This window comes from Phoca vitulina, unplaced genomic scaffold (assembly GCF_004348235.1).
Source record: "Phoca vitulina isolate PV1807 unplaced genomic scaffold, GSC_HSeal_1.0 scaffold10, whole genome shotgun sequence".
NCBI lineage: Eukaryota > Metazoa > Chordata > Mammalia > Carnivora > Phocidae > Phoca > Phoca vitulina.
The window spans coordinates 36239367-36246550 of NW_022589713.1; the positions used below are offsets into that span (position 1 = coordinate 36239367).

Consider the following 7184-nt stretch of genomic DNA (forward strand, 5'->3'; position numbering starts at 1 on the left):
TGTTCAGAGAGTTGCTGCTATTCTTTTCTTCCATCTCCTGTTGAGTTTGTAGGTGTTCAGAATGGTTTGATCCCTATCCAGCTGAATTCCTGAGACCAGACGAAATCCAGGTCTGCTACTCCTCTGCCATCTTGCTACTCCTCCAAAAAAGAATATATTATATTCATAAGAGTATATAGTTGAATTGTATCCTTCCAAAATTCATATGTTGCACTGCTAACCCCCAGTACCTCAGAGTGTGACTTTATTTGAAACAAGGGTTATTGCAGATGTAATGAGTTAAATTAAGATGAAGTCATTAGGATCAAACTTAATCCAATATAACCGAAGTTCTTATAAAAAGTAGAATAAGTGGAAAAAGTGCTTGGACATAGAGACAAGCACACAGGGAGATTGCCATGAGAAGATAAAGGTAGGGATGCTTCTCTAAGCCTAGGAATGTTAAAGATTGCCAACAAATGTGTGTGTGTGTGTGTGTGTGTTTTATATCCTTTTTTCTGATCAGTTTTAGTTTCTGTTGGAAAGTTCCAGATTTTCTGGGACACCACTTCTTCCTACCACCTGACTACTATAATGTTTTTTTACAATTTTCTATCCACAGTGTTTTGTTTCTTAACATTTTATCATCTTTTCTGGATCTCAGTGAAATAATCAGCAAATACAATATGAATTTGAAGCTATCTTTTATAATTTTTGCTATCATCAGGGTGTATACTATATGTTATAGTTGAGTGCTAAGAACTAAAGCAAGAGTGAAAGCGAGTAAATGGACAGAGGGAGGGGGCTGTATGTGATCCAGAGAGGACACATCAGTTTTCTCACTGACCAGGTCAATGCTTCATGAAGAATAATGCACTCTGTGTGAGCAAGCACTTATCACTTTCATCAGGAGGAAGACTGGCTTCTCTCTGGGTGATGGAAATGATAAATAATCTTAGACAGGGTAGGCTGTTTATTACACACTGGTGCATTCACAAAGCACTTGGTCAACTCTCCTGGAACAACAATATTGGACCAGCTATCCATTCTGGTCTTCAGAAGTTTTTTGACACAGGAGGGCATTCTGTTGGCAAAGTCATGAGTGATGTAATTCATATCACAGTCTCACATTCAGAATCAGACTGGGGGTGTCCTGCTGACTTGATCTTTTCATGCTATTTCTCAGACTCTCAAGTAGGTATAGCAGTCATATCATTGTAGACTAGAATTTTCTGACCCGTTTACGGAACCACAGTTGGGCATCAGCTGGAAGCTGTACCTCTACATATTATGTGCAAACTATTTTCTCTATGTGCACATTTTAATAGTGAGACTCCATAGGGTGCCTGGGTGGCTCAGTCAGTTAAGTGTCTGCCTTTGGCTCAGGTCATGATTCTAGGGTCCTGGGATCAAATCCCCCATCAGGCTCCCTGCTCAGCTGGGAATCTGCTTCTCCCTCTGCCCCTCCCCCCACTCATGCTTGTGCTCTTTCTCTCTCTCTCACAAAATAAATAAATATCTTAAAAAAAAAACTAATGATGTACTATATGTTGGCTAACAGAACGTAATAAAAAAAATAGTGAGACTCCATAGCTTTCAATGGCTTCTCCAAAGGTTCTATGCCCCTTTTGCCTCAACAAAAAATAACACAATAGGCAAGTTCCATTGGAATTCTCTAAACATGTGCACCGTTGGCCTTGTTTTTCTTTTTGCTGATGGTCATCACAGAGGAGGTGCCAAAGATATATTTTTGTGAACACCATTTTTAAAAGCACCAGAGATCCCAGGTGTTGTGTGTACCATGTACTGTCCTAGGAGAGAAAACTGTTCCATGTTACAGAATACTGCAGCATGCATGAGTGGCTGGACCATGCAGTGAGTGTGCCACTATCCTGGCCAAATGACATTAATCACTAAATTCATCCAGAATCTAAGAATGTTAGAAGTTGTCATGTGTAAATTCAACTTTGTTCATGCCTATATTCAAGAACTGTCTCTGACAGAAAGTAGACATGATTCTAAGTCATTGTCATTAGTCAGGTGCCTGCAAATCAATGTGTTGTTGGAATCCATCTCAATTTACACTGGGATTTGCAATTGTTAATATAAGTACCCACATGTTAGCTAGATTCATCAAAACTGTGAGTATTCTTTGAATATGAGACAAAAACATTCTGGGTTAATTGTCTTATCTTATTGATAACGGATGCTGAGATACAGGGTCAAAAATTGTTTATTGAAGTTTGTTATATTTTTTGTAAGTTGCCAAGGAAAGGACCAGATTTAACTTTTTCAGAATGGAGTTAGATTTTGTCCAGCTTGAGGGAAAATGGTCAAGTTAAACTTTGGTAGGATCCAGCCTAATGCTTCTATGGATAATTTTATTTTGACAACTTTTTCAAGTTAGTTCAGATATTTAAAAATTTTTTAAATGGTATTTAAAAACATGAATAAAATTCAACACATGAGTACTGGGGAAAGTACTATCTTCAGGAATGGCAAAGAAAGCTATTAATACCCTAAATATATAATTACCTCTTAAAAATATGAAAAATTTTCCCACGATTAAAAAATATCCGTATATCCATAAGACAAACAGTTCACAAAAGAATAAACACAATTGAATGATTAATATATGAAAAAATTTTAATTTCATTAGTAATTAAAGAAATTCAAAATACTCAGTTGTTATTTTTATGCCCTGATATTTAAAAGTTAAAAGTGATAATACTAAGTATTGCAAAAGATTTGGAGCAATGATGCTCTCATAAATGGCACCATTTGTTTGGATGGCAATCTGTCAATAAATCACAAAAGCTTTAAAATGTGCATACCTTTTGAGTAAGAAATTGTATTCATAAAAATGTAACCTAAGGAAGTGATTAGTGAAAAAGATATTCTTTATAATAATATTTATAATAACAAATAGTTAAAAAATCTCATCAATCTCCAAAAATAAAGATTGTTTAGTTGGGAATCCATCAAATAATAGAATATTAAACAGACTTTAAAGATTTAAATGTGGAATTACATTTACAACATAGGCAGATTTTTACTGTGTTGCAAAGAAATAGAAAACAGATTATGATACTATAAAATATGATCATATATTTGCATAAATATATCTATCTTTCTATTTTTCTACAAAATGGGGGAAAAATCTAAAAAGGCATACACCAAATGTTAACGGTGGTTATTTCAAAATAGTGGAAATATGAGTTGTATCTATATTCAGTTTTGCTTCTGTGTGTTCAACTCTTTCTACAATGAACATCCATTGTTTATATAACAGAAGTAAAAATTAATTTTAGAAATTCTGTGTGCATTTTCCTTCATTCTTTTAGCATTGGCAAACTATCTGAAGACGCTCTGAGTACTAACATTTAAGTGTATGCATATTGAAGAGAAAAAATACTGAAGTCCTTTCTGATCCTCAACTCCACTGAAAAAGAGAGTTTGACAATGTATAATCAAGTAGAATAAATAAGTAAAATTGCAGGAATTTTGTTGAGTAATATAAACAGTAAATAAAAATTCATCAGGAGATTGGGAATAACGAAGGGGCCAATCTGGGAAAGTTGGATTTTCCAAGTGCCTGTGAAAGGTGACTTAATCCAGGTAATGTATATCTGGCTAGTTTCACCAAATAGAAAAGTGTTTTATGGCAAAATTGTTCCAACTTTCAGGTTAGATTTCTCCCTTACTTGTCATCCTATCCATTGTTATGTGGCCACTTGAAACCTTTTATGGAGTAATTAAGCACAGAATTACTACTGCAACCAAAAAGCAGAGAGAACAAAAGTTTTACTTAACCGTAGCAACAAGAAGAAACCTTTTCTAATTTCCATAGATTTAAAACCTCTTGCAGAATTTGCTACGTAGGCATTAGCTGACCCTTACATAGTTCCATGTAGACTTAGCTGAAGTCTGTTGGAAATATCTTCTTCACAGCAGCCATGTAGCTTTGAAGGGGAGGAAAGGCTTTGATCAATAAAAACCTTGACAAGTATGGTTTTAAAGGCTCCTGACTACTCCAAGTTGTTCAAAGAAAGGTTATTTAGGTTAATCCCAATTCATGCTGCCAAAATTTCATGGAGTGCCTTAGGATAGTATAGGTGTCCAAGAAGGGTTTCTTTTCTTGTCTTGCCCCCACCTGATATCTTTAAGGAAGATTCTATATGCGGATTGCCAGAGAGTTCTCATGTTTCCACATCTTAGTCTTGGGAACAAATAATAAATTAAGTCAGTGTGGAAGACAGAAATGGGAAAAGGCCTGATGTTACCTTACTCAGCGTTTTATCAATAAAACTGGGGTTTTTCCAATGGACAGATAAAATGCTGCCTTAGAAATTTCTATGAAGCACTTATTGGATGTGAGTTTTTTGTTTTTTCTGTTCTGTTTATTCTCCATGCTATTAAAAATTCAGCAAAAATAGTTTGAAAAAAATCATAATTATATTAAAGTAAGTTAATATTTTAAGCCAACATTTGCTATAGTCTTATAACGACTTTGTTTTAGAAAATAGAAAGGCAAGAAAGATTATCCATCATCTTCCTGTACAGAGATGATCACTTCTAATATTTTTATATATTTTAATCTATGTGTCTTTATATACATAACAGTTTTGCAAATTGGGATCAAATTTGCATACTGCTTTGTAACTAGATTTTCTAAGTTTTATATCAAAGCTATGAATATTTAAAACATTCCTCAGGCACCTGGGTGGCTCAGTCAGTTAAGCATTCAACTCGGTTTTGACTCAGGTCATGATCTCAGGATTGTGAGATTGAGCCCCGCATCAGGCTCCATGTTGGGTGTAGAGCCTGCTTAAGTTTCTCCTCTCCCTGTATCCCTCCCCCCACAAAACAAAACAAAACGAAAAACAAAACAAAACAAAAACACACAAAAAAATTTCTGAAATATTCTTTGAGAGAAAAAGAAAGCTACATAGTATTTCTTTTTTTCCCCCAAACTTTTATTGAAAAACCAAGGGCGTATGATGCTGTATTCTTTTTCAGAAAAGTCTCTTATACAAATGGAGGCTATGGACACCACTTTCCACCTGAGCTGAGGATTTTCTCTTCTCAAACTTGAGTTCCCCAGAATTCCTCATGGCTTGGTCTTGGGTCAAACTTGGCACCAATGTCCTGGCAAGAATGCTGGATGCCAGTGGTCCTGGGTTAGCAAGTCCAGCTGATACTTGTCATCTTCATGAGTATCAATGGCTGCTCCACATAGCAGCTGCTTCTTGGCATCTTTGGAGGCCAGTAGGTAATCCTGGTTCTTCTTCAGTTCTGTCTGGGCAATGATGGCTACCATTTCATCATCTTCATTTACAACAGGTAACTTTCCCTTCTTGCTGCACTGCAGAATTTTGTTTGCTTCCTTCAATGTGATGCCTATAGGAGCTACCACCAAGTCTTCTTCCTTCATCAGGATCCCTCCCAAAAACCAGCCACGCTCCTCCTCCTTGAAAAAATCAACTCCCCATCCAGCCTGTGTTGGTGGTTGGGATACATGCTGGGCTTTGGCTTCAAACACATCCTGCACTCAATCCTTGGGGCTGAGGACTCAGGGTCTGTGATGAATCCGTGCTCATATTTCTTCATTTTCTAAACTTCATTGGCTTGGACTTCAGGCATACAGTTGTGATGGATAAGCCAATACCTCTTGTAAGGACCTTTGTGATGGCCATGCCAGCCTCTGTGACTATCTCCATGGTTGAGGAAACCAGTAGGGTCTTCAGAGTGATCTATTTTTTTTAATTTTAAAGTGTTTTTTTTTTATTTCATTTTATTTTTAAGTAAACTCTACATCCAACATAGGGCTCAAACTCATGACCCCAAGATCAAGAGTTGCATGCTCTACTGACTGAGCCAGCCAAGCACCCCCAGAGTGATCTTTTTGATCAGAGCAGAGGTCGGGTCCACCTGGTCTGCAGTGAAGTCAGCGTACCCAGCGTGAATGTGAAAGTCATTGTAGGTGGTGCCATCCCCACAGTTGAACAGCTGATGAACAGTTCCATGAGCCCATTGTCTGGGACATAGATGTGCCGCCCAATCAGGTAGTGGGCCATGGCCAGTGTGCGGCAAAGCTACATGTGTCTGAGGACCTGGCTGCAGAACAGTACTTCTTAATTTATGCAAATCCCCTATTCTATGGATATGTGAAGGAGAAATCAGTGATCTGGGCACTGTGAAGATACAGTGGCTAGTAAGATACAGTCTGTGATCTCAGTCAGCTTGTATTCTAGTAGTGAAAGGGCCAGAGAGGAGTAAACAGAAATAAAGATGCCTATCACGAGCCATGTAAGAAGAGAGAAAATCCAGGCCATGTTCATGGAGTGTCAAGGGATAAGACAGCAAGTCTGATTTGGAGGGTCAGAAGGGGGTGATGTAATGGTCAGTATGATGACAGAATGCTTCTTACACCATGTCTCTGTGGCCAAGTTCAAATGAGTTAACACCTATTAACTGCCTAAAATAGTGCCTATCATGTATTAAGTGCTCAGAAGTTTCCACTCTTACTAGTGTTGTTGTTATTGTCAAATACTGTAATTGTGTGGCAATTGAAAGAAAACACTGGCTATGATACCCTTTATTTGAACCCTCTTCCAGCTCCAGCCCCAAATTCAACAGGCCATGCATTTTCTGTAGCAAATGGGCTTCGAAACTCAGCTACTGCATCCACTGATGTCAAGAAGTCAAGTGGGCTGCCATCCATTAGGCCCCGGTTAACATTTTCCCTCCAATTTTCATTTGCCTAAAATGATCCAAGGAGCCATAAACCTGAAGAGAGTATTTAATTACTTCAATAAGATAGGCCTATGGTCCTCCATGCTGGTTTAATGACTGCATTTCCATGCTTTTGGAATCACTTACAATATGCATTTTAAACCAGTGACACTTATTTCCTTTTATTATTGTTCCCACTCTGTTAATACGTGTTTATCTTATTTCAGTCTCTGTAGCCTTGAAACAAGTACTTATTAATCAGAAGCCATTTAAATGCTGATATGCCATGTTCTACATTAAGGAAACTAAAAGAACACCAAGCAGCCAAGTACACATAGGCGCTTTTCCTCTTAATTAAAAGCTGCTTTGTATATATAATTCCTTTCCTGGCATTTTATGTGGAGATATTCAAATTTAGATTCAATGAGGATAGGGTAATTATAAACATATCTAAAGCTTCATAAGAGTCT

The 7184-nt window shown here is 37.2% G+C and overlaps 1 pseudogene; it reads right to left on the reverse strand.

Moving 5' to 3' along the window:
- Positions 1-260: 260 nt before the first annotated feature.
- LOC116635248 lies at positions 261-6056 on the reverse strand (annotated as a pseudogene).
- Positions 6057-7184: the final 1128 nt, after the last annotated feature.